Consider the following 13,579-nt stretch of genomic DNA (forward strand, 5'->3'; position numbering starts at 1 on the left):
CAGTTGTAGGGTGTTTTGATAGTTTGCCACTAACTTTGATGGAAAAACAGGCTGTGCAGAACAGCTCAGAACTTGCCAGGATCTGCAAACCATAGTTTGTTGGGGAAGGAATTTTATCATAGCAATGCTGCTCTTTTCCATGAAGCAAACGTCCTTGTATGTGTTAAAGCTGCTTAACATCACAGTCAAGATATAACTCTAAAAAACCCCACCTTACTGAAGATAAATGATAACAGCCTGTTAAGTGCAAGATGAGAAATTACTTTTTTCTTTGCTGTTTCACTTAATTTATCTCTAAAACCATTTTCCTTACATTTTATGTGCTTCTATGGTTTTGTTATGTTTTCATATTTTCATGCCACTTAACGGATTCTAAATTCTAAAGTGGAATAATGGTCTCTGTTTTTATAGACTTGTAAATAAAAATACAAGACTTTTTTCTGAATCACTTTAATCATACTTCCAGTTCTAGATCTCAGTCATGTCACGTATCCTTTCTGTGCTTTAATTATTGGGTTGTTTAAATGAAAATGAAACTAAATATCACTAAATTCACTAATATTCTGCTTAAAGAGTACTTAGTTTTTCTTCTGACATGTGATACTACTTGTGGTTATGTTTTTAAAATGAAGCATTAAGAGATTGAAGGCACGTTTGTGCTTAACGTATTTCTAAACTGTTTTTCTCTTAAATCTTTACTTGAAAAAATACTCCCCAAAGATGAAAGCATATTTGTCTTAGACAGTGCTTATGTTCTAAAGGTCATCTGTGTTGGCCCCAGGTTTCAAGCTGTGCGTTGTTTAATAACATATCTGCACTTCATCTAGAGCTAGTTACCCCCTCCTGGAAACAGAGATGTTGTAAGATATCTACAGTACCACTTTGCAATGGTGAAATAGCAGGCATGTTTCATTTATTACATTAAGGGTTTGGCGACAGTCCTGTGGAGATGAAAAGTGCATCTTTTTACTTCATTGCCTGATAACCATTGGAGTGGGACATGCTTGACATCTTTTCCTCTGGATTTATGCAGAAGCTCCATGCATGACATGGCATTATTGATTAGATGAACAGCCTACTTTTTTTCTTCAGATGCAAACTATTTGCCAAGGTGTGCACCTATGTGGGAAATCGGTGTGAAGTAAAGGGTCCTGTCATGTAAATATGGGTTGTCAATGAATACAGTTGTTTAGTGGCAATTTCACTGCTGGCCTTATTTCAGTCTCAAGACACCTTTTGTGATGTCTGGAAGAAATTTACACTGAGCATCAACTTACATTTTTAATATAGCTTTGAGTTTTGCTGTGGCAACTCTTTAGGATAAGAGTTGGCTGTACTTTTTTAAGCTAATGCTGTTTTGAATCTGTGCTATCTCAGTATGATGGCTTAAGAGTTCTAACTCATCAGGTTGAACTTAAACAGAAACTAGTGTACTAAAATAGCAGCAGTCTGTTTATCAAGTTTAGTTTTGTTACTATGTTGGAAAAAAAAATCTAGCATCACTTCCACAGGTGTGTGTATTGAGGATATACAACTATTGGATTCTACAAAATTCTTAAATAACAAAACTAGTGTCTCATGAAGCTAGCATTACTGATGTCTGTGGCAGACTTCAGTGTTTCTTTTGTGAAGGAGGGAACCATTAGTCACATCCACTTGAATCTGCAGGTATCATGCCAACAGTCAGAATTCCTGTATACTGTGTTCCATCCGTCCCTGGTATGGACTGCCTTTCATGCATCCTGTCGGGTGCACTTGACTTGTCTTAACACATTGGTACTTTTTAGCCGTGGTATTCTTTGTAGCCTTTTGAAGTGGTGCTGCAGGCTATAGAAAACTTGCCATTCTTCTGTCATGCCCAGAAACGGATCTGTCTCTTGACTAGACAGGAGCCATTCCATCACTTCATGGGAATGGATCTGTGCTGTGTTGAGCTGCTGACATGCTGTGTATTGAATTGGTAGGTATATTTCCATTGTATGAAAGGGTGTTGATGACGAAGCTTGTGCTTTTGTCCTTACACTCATGTCGTGACACACTTATGGGCATATGACTGCAAGGACTCACCAATAAGAGAAAAATTACTTTCAAAACAATTGATACAGCATTTGATCTTTCTGGTTCATTTTTCCAACCTGAGGACCTGTAAGGAAGCAGAGTAGCAGTTGATGAGCCCTAAGCTAAAGATTGTTTTGGCTAGCCTGACTTGTGTGGTTTGGTCACCTGAGTGCACCCATTCCCTTGTTTTACTGCTTTGTATTCCATCTGTTCTTGAGAAATTCTTTGAAATGAAGATGGTATTCTTGCAGTCAGGAGAGAGATTCTGCTTGGTCAGTCCATTGAATGCAGTATCCCATCTGCCGTAGCATACGTCCAGAAAAGAGCAATCGTACAAGGAACCAGATAGGCTATACTTTTATAAAATCTGTCTTGTCTTAGAGAACTGCAGCTCAGAGACTTCCCTAACCAGAGGTCATGTCTTTAATAAATACTATTGTGGGTTTTCTGCTGTGAATTTTTCCAATTTCTTTTAAAATTTGATGTAAATATTTTGCATCAATAATGTCCTAAGATGAGGAATTTCCCTGCTGCAGTATCTGAAGACAGTGATCAGATCTTGTGTGTAAGAAAAATATGAAACAATTTATTTGAAAATAGTAGAATCTTATAACATTTAACCCTGAAGAATGGTATATGCAAATATGGTTTTGATCCCATTTAAAAACAATTTGTGATGGTGGTAACTACTAGTTGCAAAGCTGCAACTTTTTTTTTTTTTTTTAATAGTTGGGATGAGCATGCATGGTTCAGATGAGAAGCAAGCTTTGCCACCTGAGCTATGGGGAAAAAGGAGATGAGGCTGGTTGAGCAAAGGGTAAAGATCCAGAGACAGATAAGAAATGTGGCAATAACTGTTAGCCATTTTTATTCCGACTTGCATTTCTGATATTTCAGATCACACGTTAAATATTCCATGATAACATTGAGTCAGCAAAAATCCAACTCCCAGATTTCTTGTTCAAGATCTATAGTATGTTTACTGACCTAGTTTTAATTCTCCCATTTTTAAAAGTCATGATGAAGATGAGCCTTGCAGTATTTGTGTCAGTTTTGGACAGGTTTGCACTACAGTGATATAGAGAAATCTGGTCTTACAAAATTTTCTATAGAACATTTTCTTTCTATTCTTTCCTTTTTTTTTTTTTTTTTTAAACAAGGACAATTTTAAAAGAAAAGGCAATGTACCTTGTCCTTATTTAAAACTGAAGTCTGATATTTGGGGTACATAGAGGCAGGAGAAAGCAATGGGAAATTTAGACGAGCTTCGTAACAAAGTTCTGTAGGTAAGTTATTGTGTAGTATTTGGTTATAAATGGGGTAGGGATGGTCATTGTAAAAGGAGGGAAAAATCTCCAAGGAAAGTGGATAATACTAAGGAAGGGCACTGCTGTGCGCTTGGGAAATGTGATGGAAGAACGTACTTGTCATATGACGTTTAAAGTTTCACAGGGTCTAGAAGGGGAGGTAGCACTTCTGTTTGGTTCTTAACTTATTGGAAGTATAGGATAGATGTTTCTTTCCAGAAATGGGATGAGAAGTTCCTACCTATCAATTCTTTCACAGCCAGGAGGAGACAGAGAAGAACAGCAAATGTGACGTGTTCACTTTGCTGTGTAAGGTCTGCTTGGGCCTTTCTTTGCCATGTCGCCATTTGTTGGGACCCTGCATTGGTCAGAACATCGAAAGTGCCTATACTCCTTCCACAAAGTAAGATGGCCAAAAGCATAGGAAGTGTCTTTAAAGCAAGGGTGGGTTTTTTTGCATACCGTTCCAGTTTGTGCTGTAATTGTAGATATGCAGGAAACTGAGTGCCTGGTTGAGACAGATTTAAATTAAAAGGATTTGAAAAGAAATCTTTCCTCTTCTTCCTATGTCTTCTCAAGGCAATTCTCTTTCAGAAATTTAATTCTCTCTTTTTCAGAAACTTCAAATAAAGTGCCTTGAACAGCATCAAAATCTGCACATCCACTTCTTCTGTCTGGTGGCAAGAAGGGCAACTGTCATCTTGGCTTGGCTATTTTTCCATGTCTTCCTTTTTGTTGGGAGTCTCTGTCTCCATTTGTGTTGCAGAGGCCCCTCCCTTGCCTCTGCATACCCGCACTCCAGAAGCTTCTTCAAAATGGAGGTGCTCAGCTTCCATCATGGAAGATGCAATCTCCCACCCTCTCTAGAGAGCTCTACCTTACAACTCAGCAGCCTGGACAAAGACAAAAAAAGTCTTCCTCTTTGGTGCCTGGCCACTTCTTTTTTTTGAAAATAGGAGATAACATAAGTAACAACAAATTATGAGCAAACTAGTCATGCTGTCTTTCTTTTAAGTTGGTGGTATAAAAAAGACAGAAAGAAATTGCTTTGGAGGTGAAGGATTGGTTGTGAGAGGTTTTCCTGTGGCTGAGTACAAAGGTCAACCTTTTCATTTCTTGGGGTTTTTTTTCTGATCCTTCCTTCACTTCTGTGTTCAGTGCTACCTCTATAAGCAGTTACATCTATGAATGTAGACTTACAGGGAGGTCATAGGGAGACCCAAGACATACTTACTCATTTTACAATGTGATTAAGCCTCAAAGAAGCCTGATGAAGCGATACTCCACTTATGTCTCTAGTAAGGTGGCAGTGAAGCACACATTTTTACTGTGCGTGCAGAAATTTGAGCATTCCTAATATAACTTATTGTTAAATCACAACAATTAAAAAACTTACAACCTTAAATTTTGCCCAGTGTTCCTGGGATTTATATGCACAGGTCTCTTAGGCATTTTTCAGAATTTCAACCTGAGTGTTAGGTAGAGCTGAAAATCCTGAAGAGGAACCCTTTAAGTCTGAATTCCAACAACCAGTTTCATGCTTGCACCTAGACTACTTTCTAGAAATGACCTTGAAAAATGTGGTGATTCACACTGTGTCTCAGATTGTCAGCAGGCTGCTGCGGAGTTGGGCCTACGAGAATAATTGGATCTGGTGCGAGGAGGGGGAGGGAATTTTGTATTCTAATTGACTTTATTTTATAATTTATGACAGGAGTGCCCATTCCCTTGGATATGTCGCATGTCTTATATAAATCTCTTCACGTATTTGTGTGTGAATATACATATTTATAGAATTCTAAATATGTAAATCTGCAAGTGTTTTAGGCCCGGACTGTTCAAGCATCAGAGTGTTTCATCTTTCCAGTGAAGGTATAGTTTGCTCTCGCATGGCATTACTGGATTTTGACCAAAATCTGTGATACCATATCTCAGTGCTTGTGTAAAGTATTTCTGATGAATATTCTTCCAGCAGCATGGGGGGTATTTTGCCTGAAGATTCACGTGAAACAATAAGAAAATGGGGGGAAAAGTTAAAATACAGAACCATTCATAATGTTGCATACTATGAGCGTGTGCAGAGGAGCAATGGGCAATGGCCAGTGCAACACAGTAATTTTCAAAAAACTTTCTAGAATGGATGGACAAGGATTCTTCATTCTGAGTTTGTGAGGAAAACATACGCTTTGGTAATTTTTTCAGGAAGATTTAAATATTGCTGTAATTCATAAACCAACCTACCTTTTCAAAATGTGTCTTTTTTTTTTAAGTTTCTATGGTGTGATTCCCTTGAATTTTTGATCTTATTTTTTTCAAATTCTCATCATTCATAGAAATACAAAGTGCTGGCATTCTTGTAATTGGCCGTTTCTGTTGATTAACTGAGTATTTCACATGACTTTCCCTTTGCATTTGTTATAAATCATGCTAGGCAGCTAACTTCTCTGCATGATTTCTCTCCAATAATTAAATCTAGCATTTCCAGCTGCTATAAAATCTGTTGTCCTTTTTTGTTCAGTTATGTTTTTTCATGCAGAAGAGTTGGACTTCCTCACAGTTTTAATTCTTATTCAGTATCAATTTACAGGCTATGTGTAATAAACTGAATGTTTTACTTCATGGCTCATGCTGAGAAATGAACGTTAATGTTAATAGAAGTATTGCCTTGACAGAGATAAGATGCAAGGCTAGGCAAGCGTTCCAATAGTGGCTTGACTGTAGCTATTTGCTTTTTGTTTCCTTGGCAGAAGACAAAATTCAGTGGTTCTGTTGTTCTGTTGATTGATAATCTTGTGTATTCTGCACCTTTTCCCCTCTGGTGTACTAAGCATTAAATATTAGAAGATGTTATTCTATCAGAGGAAGTAACTAAAAAGTACTGCAAATCAATTTTGGCAGAATACCCATGAGTCAAAGAGAATGTTTGAGAGCCCTTGAAGCAATTATGAAATGGTATTTGGTGTCTTTGTAGTTTCTGTAGATGATTGTTACTTCTGTGTGTAACAAACGGTTACTGTGGGAAGGAAAGTTTTAACCCTTGACTGAGTCCCTATTCTTCATGTAATTTTCCAATGTTTTTAGCAAAAGCTGCTTTGTTACAGAACTGGTGCATCAAAAAAATCTTTCTGACGTTCTTACAACATCCTTCTACATGAAGGTCATTCCACACAATGGTAATGAACTCATTTATTAGAACAAAAGATTTTGCAATAATTTCCATGGGTGTTCTGTCTAGTGGTGTGAGTTATAAGCAATGAATCTTTACAGAACATACAAAGATAATGGGTAGTGTGAGTTGTAGGTGTCCTGTAGTAACACAACCAAAAGTTATAGTTCAAAAGATTGTATGTGGAAGCACAAGGGTAGTTAGTTATACCCTTATAGAAATAGGGTAATAAGGCTTTACACATTTCATTATGAATGGACTTAACTCTCTCTCAAGTTTAGATTTTTAAACAAATGCTGCCCTTTGCATTGGGCAGGTTAGGCATCTTAGCACCATCTGTTGGTAGAAGGAAGAAAAATTTTGACTTTTAATTTCTAAACACTTTTTTTTTTCATATTATAAACTCTTCAACAGAGTGCTGAGCATGGAAGAATATTTTTTTTTCCATTGGAGGACTGACCAGTTTTGTTCTACTGCAATACGTTGACAAGCCCCAAACTGGAAAATTAAATTTCTCATATTCCTGAGGTGGCAATTTTTAAGATTCGTTGTCTCATGTGAGTCAAAGGATACTGAAATGACAACTTAATTTTCTGTTTGAACATTATAACATTTTCCCTGTGCTCTGGAAAGTGTTGGGGTAAACTATTGCCTGATTATGAAAGGAGGAGTGAAAAATTGTGTTTTCGCTTTCACTATGCTTTAATAAACAGTGGGAGGAGAAGGAATGCAAACTTGCACTGGAATGCTGTGACATCTCTTTTGTTATATCTCAATTTTAAATCAGAATGCATTACAGAAATATGTCTAAAAGCTATACTATAAAAAGATACAATAATACTGTTTCTGAAGCAGCTGGAAAGAAAATTTATTTTACAACTGCTCATATAGACTTTTCTAATGAAACAAGAAGTGATGCTATCTTCATTACCATTTTTGGGTAGTATTTTTGGCAAATCATGAGACAAACTATGTGAAGAATTAAATTAGTAAGTATCAGTGTATTATTGGGCTTTTCAAATCGTATTAATTATGGAAATGAAATAGATTCATAACTGGTTATTTAATATAAAAATTACTCTCGTTTCTCTGATGCTAATGAAGTTTATTGCTTTACAATTGATGAGTGGCAGAATGTTGTTGAGACTCACCTCTTGTAATCTGTGCTGTTTCATTTACAAACAAAGTGTAATTTGAAAAAAACTGAGGAATCTCATGAGGATATGAGTCTTTTCTGCACAGCATTTTACAATATTAGCTATATGAGGTTTTAACTTTTTATGGCCTTTTTTCTCTCCTTTTATATAATTAACACATTACTTATTTATCACTTCCTGTGAATGATAAACTTTCCCTTGTTCTAAAAACTTTTTACCCCCTCTTGTAAGTGCTGTTACAGCTGATTATTTTCATTAGAGAGTTATCAATTATCTTAATTAATCTACTCTCCGTGGCTCTGGAAGTCTTAGCAGAACATTCTCTGGAATTCTTGTTGTTCTAGTATTTGTAGACCCTGGAAACCTAAAAAAACCCACCCAAAACAACAAACCCAAACCAAAAAACCAAAACAAAAAACACACCTCTGCCAGAAGGAACCTAAGACTCAATTCCTGTAATTTTGCCTGGCTACTTTAATGACTGAATTGAAAGAGCATAGGCATGAAGAAAATAGGGTAATAAGAAGAAGGGAGCGTGTCTTTGTATGCTTCTGCAGAGATCCATCTTCTGGTAGCCTGGGAAGAAACATTTCTTTTTGAACTGCTGTGGCAGTGGACCTTATCTTTTTTTTTTTGTGAAATTCATAATCATAAGGCTTATAGGGTGTTGTTCGGTGGGGGTTTTTTTGGCTTTTTTGTTTGTTTCTTTAAAATCGTTTAGCTCGCTAGCTAGCTAAGTAACACACAAAATCCAGAATAATTACTGCATGCTTGCAAGCTTAATCAGTGTAAATAAGGTAATGTCCAAATGGCGCTTTATTAGAATTGGTTTCTGTTTTTTCTTTTTAATTACAAATTCTAAGCATCACACTTGTTACTTAACTTCTTTGAAAAAATAACTCTTAAAGTAAAAACATACACAGTAAGAAGTGAGTAAAATATAATAGTCTATGCTGTGGATTATCTCTTCCACAGCAGCGGCTTACTGAGTTACTTCGAAGTGATCATGTGTTCAGAAAACTAGTACAGAAGTACTGATGTCTGGTCTTATATTAATATGTGCAGTATTTCTATAGGTAAGTTCCATTTATCACAGATAATTCTTTGTGAATACTGACTTGGGATCAGAATTGCTCAACTAATCAGATGAAGATCTCTTAGTTATTGGGGTATTACAGAGCCAGAGGTTCTGCTAATTTTCTGCAATATGAAACAATCTGGCACTAAACTTGAATAACTTGAACTTTCTTTAGAGTATCCAAAATCATTTAGGAGGTTAACACAATCCACTTTGAAATTCCATGCTTTTTTTTATGCGTTAATGTTAATAATGTTGTTCTACTGTTTCACAGATGAATAGTTTGCTGAGACTCAAGAGTATCTATACTGAGTTAGACCAAAAGTCCGTCAAACTCAGCACTGTGTTTCTACTAAAGTACATGCCTAGGGACAAGTGTAAGAACAGCACAGTTACATAGGGATGCTTCCTTGGGTCTACTCAGGTGGCGGGGATGACAATTTGGACAAAGATTTGCAGCTCCCTATATGAATTTCACCTGTTGTTTTATCTCCTAGTCACTGCATTAGCATTTTTCCATGTTTGATTGCTGTTGTTACTACCTGGAATTATTTAGAGCTATTAGCAAAACTTGATGCCTTTTCCACACTCTGCCATTTCTAAACACAGTGTTGGAATCACCACCGAATTGGTGATTTCCCTCCACTTTGAAGACTATTCTTTTTTTTAAAACCCATTTCCTTTGTTTTAATCAATTTTTATCAACATAAAGATGTTTCCATATGCCCTACCACACCCTGCCTTTCTTTAAATATTTTTTTGGCATTCTATTAGCGAGCTTTATTTCTTGTCTGTGTCTCCAGTGGCTTGTTGAAAGAAATGTAATGAAGCATGACTTCCCTTTACAAAAGCAGTGATGAGTTTTGCCAGTGTGTTTGTTCCACGGTTTGCTTTTTGCTTTAAACACAGCTACTAATTTGCCTTTTATAAATTTCAGACTTTTGCCATGTCTTCCAGAGTCTATTTGGCATACTTCATTCTGCTGGCACTGAGGCAGTTTGAGCAAGAACGCTGTAGCTAATGGCTCAGCTGCGTTTATCCCTGAGTTCTTCTAGATCACCTGAGTGAATATCGTCTGGTCCTAGCAGTTGGTCACTTGTCAGTTTTCTTTTATAACTTCTCTGCTAGCACTTCTCTGTGGTGGTCTTGTGTTCCAAGAGCTCTTTTTATCCTTTGATCTTCTATTAGCTCTACAGAGATACCTTAACGGGCCTACTGCTCCTAATTTGTTTGAAAATAATTTATTACTGCCTTTTATGCCTTTTATATAAGTGTACATCAAACTCTTTTGGCCTGCTTCGTTCTGTTTTTAAAACTTACATGCCATGGTTAACATATTTTTCTGTTTCCCTTCTTTGAACAGATTTCTTGAAGAATGCCATTTTCTTACAGCCTTCTTCCTCTGCACCTTAATCATTCCAGTGTTTTTGTCTTTTAAAAAGCCTTTTCATGGATGGAATATGTTTCCTTTGAACCCCTGATATTGTATCTTCTTATACAGTTTTTGTGTTGTCCATAAAAACATTTTCCATGTTTGCTGTATCTTTTTATGTTCATAGTATGAAAACTAAACTAGCTCACTAAGGATTTTCTTGCTTCAACTTAGATGTTCCTATCAGAAATGTTGTTCTCACCTATTCATGAAAAATAAATCAGTAGTGTTTACCTTGTTTATTATTCATGTACAGACTTTTATGGTAGCTTATGCCAGGTAGTGATTTTAAAATACTCTTGACTGAAGTAATATAGTGTACACAGAGTGTAAATTTCTGGCATTAACAAAGCAAAGATCCTACTGTGCTTGATTGGAGATTTTCCCCTAAAATTCTTGTTCTAAGATAACTTGGATTATTTATGTACCTTTTTAAGGAGTTGTTTAGCTTTGAAGAAAAACCACTGGTGAGAGTACACGTCTCTACTGCGTGCTTTTTTTAAGTTGGTTTGATCTAAATAAGACATTATATTGAAATAATTCTGTTATTGGTTCTAAGAAGGTCACAAAAGATCTTCAGGGTCTGAATACCTGAAGGTATTTTTTCTCACTATTCCAAATGGCAAGTTGGACTTAAATATTCTGCTCAGTTGTAAACTTTTTCTAATTTATTTTTACTTGTATTCAGCAAACATTTTGTTATTTTGTGGTCATTATCTTTTAGCTTCAATGGTCTTTTTTCTTTAGTTTTTTTAATTCATTTATTTTAACTTTTTTAATCTATTATTTATCCCGTATTACGTCATTTTGCTCGGCTAAGTTATAGTCTTCTAGGCTTTTTTCTTCTAAGGCGGTATCTGCATACTTTAGATCATCCTAGTAGTTACACCCTGCTTCTGTTGTTAGAAGATTGATTCCTACTGCAACATGGATGAACAAGACTAATCACATTGAGAAGTCTGTTATCAATCCTAGTATCCTACCTCAAACTGTGAATACTTAAGGAAGAGCTTATTACAAGGGTGAACATAGAAACATTTTTCCAGAATACACTCCCACTCTTCTGCAATTTGAAGTGACTTCTGATTCTTGCTCGCCAGAAATGACAGCCATGTGCCCAGTACCTCTTCAGGGATTATTCCCCCACTTGCCCAGTAAAACTCTGAATCCACATAGACTTTTGCCAAGAGTTGCACTGAGTTAACTGCAAAGTGTACTGGCATCTTGGTTTCATTGTTGTATTGCAAAATGCCTTTTCCCTGGTAGCGAGTCAGGTTGCAGGGGAGGTGCAGATCACAGCCAGTATTTCTTAGAACACCTTCTGTTCATTATACTGTTTTAATTAATAGAATAAAGCTGTTACTGTTAATAGCTGATAACTACACACAATGCCATCACATGCTTACGGTTAGGAGCCTGACTCCAGCTGTACACTCCAGTGTCATGAAGAGTTTATTCCAGTAGCTTCAGAAAGTCCTGCAGAAGGTCCTTGCTGCATGGGGATACATATACAATTCTTTGTGTAGGGTAGCCGTCGCTGTCTTGGATGTTGACTGAGTCATAGAAGCTGGTGCTGGTACTGGCATGTGCTTGCGGTGGTGTATAGATTCAGCAGACGTAGTATTCTGGATTGATCATGTTTTGTAGGTTCAACAAGACTGCCAATCCCTAGAGTTTACCAGCTCTTGGGAAACTATCACACACGACCTTCACAGCATGCATTCCCCATCTCTTTGGCCTGTTTCACTTCATCTAATGTTGTAAGAATCTATAGAACGCATTTGTGCCAACTCACCTGGAAAGGGTCCTTCATACCACATGATTTTACAGAATGCTGTTATCCCTCCTGAGTTGTCTCTCCCTGCACCCCACCCTGCCCCAGCCCTTGAAAAATCCTACTGTTACATCATTATTCCTTCTGTATCAGTGATATGAATTTTGAATCATTGCAAAATGCTTCTCAGTTCTTTCATATTTCCTGATGAAGCTCCCAAAACTGCACCTAGCATTCCAGGTGGGTACACACCAGGAATTTATTAATAGACAATGTTTTCTGTGTTGTTCTTTTCCCAGTGGTTCCTAATTCTTTACTTGATTCCTGCGTGCTTGTTGAATATCCAGTACAAAGCCAATGGTTTCATAGAACTATCTGTCATTGATAATACCATCTCATTATGGCAAAAAGGAGTGAAAATAAAAGTGAATCCAGAGTCCATAATTTTGTATGTAAAATTAGATTCTTTCCTACCTTTCTTCTATCTACACTGATGTTCCTGTGCTGTTTTTATTACTGCAATGACTTGGTCTTCCAAGCTCCCCTTCCAGTTCCTCACAGCTGCTTTGTGATAATACAGCTCTGAATACCATAGTATCAGCAACAAACTATGTCACTTCATTATTCAGTCATTCTTCAGATATTTTTTTTTTTAACTTGTGTTGAACAACCTGAAAAGATCACAAACTGACGGGAATTGTACTGTTACTGTTAGTTTGACCAGAACCTTATCTAGTATTTTCTCTCCCCTCTTTCTGGAAGGAGCTTTTCTGATTCTTGTAATTTACCTGTCTTTTGGCTACTTTAGGTTTTGCTTTTCTTTTTTGATGTTGGTCTAGATAAGTAGTTTGCTCATATGAGTGGAGAATTTGCACTTACTGATGTTTAAGAGCTTTGATGAAATAAGAAGTTAAGAGTATACTTCTGTTATTATTTATAAAGTTAACATTTTCACTGAAAATGAAAATATAAATGTCAAAACCATTCTGAAAAAAATGTCAATCACAGCAAGAGATGATAGTTTTAGGTTTTGTATAGCTACAGGACCCTGAAACTGCTGTAACACACTTTTTTGTTTCTGCTAAAACAGAAGGGTGAATCAAACAGTTTATAATAGCATTAACTTCCAGATAAAACATTTTCAGCCAGTCTTTATAATTCCAGAATTAGTGGAAACATTTATGTCTTTAGATTCTTCCATCAAGGCACAGGCAAGTGAATTATTGAAAAGATAAAAATAAATTTGTTTGCTTTCTGTCAGAGTTCATATCCACAGCCAACCTTGATAGAAGACCAGAATGATTTAGACAAGTTTGCTTTGGAGATTCATAACATATGCTTGCTGGACAGAATTGAGTTATCTCTGCTCTGGAGAGTAAGTTATTGTAGCAGGAGCTGACAGAGATGAAGATAACTGAGGGAAATTCAATTACCTTTTAGTGTTTTCCTTCTAATAGGATTCTTAATGTGAAAAAGATCCTTAGATGATGCGCCTATGTTGCTTCGTGAGATCTCCTTTGATACCTGCATTCAGAATAAAGTGAACTCTTCTTTTCAGGCCTTCATTAAGGATGAAATATGCATCTGATTGCTAAATGGGTGTTAAC

At 36.5% G+C, this 13,579-nt stretch overlaps 1 protein-coding gene across 4 annotated transcripts in view; it reads left to right on the top strand.

Annotated features, from left to right (window-relative positions):
• The window catches only part of LRBA (LPS responsive beige-like anchor protein), a 411,738-nt gene that overhangs the window by 142,974 nt on the left and 255,185 nt on the right, over positions 1-13,579 (top strand). The window lies entirely within an intron of this gene.

The sequence above is a fragment of the Falco rusticolus genome, chromosome 1, assembly GCF_015220075.1.
Source record: "Falco rusticolus isolate bFalRus1 chromosome 1, bFalRus1.pri, whole genome shotgun sequence".
In the NCBI taxonomy this organism is placed as follows: Eukaryota; Metazoa; Chordata; class Aves; order Falconiformes; family Falconidae; genus Falco; species Falco rusticolus.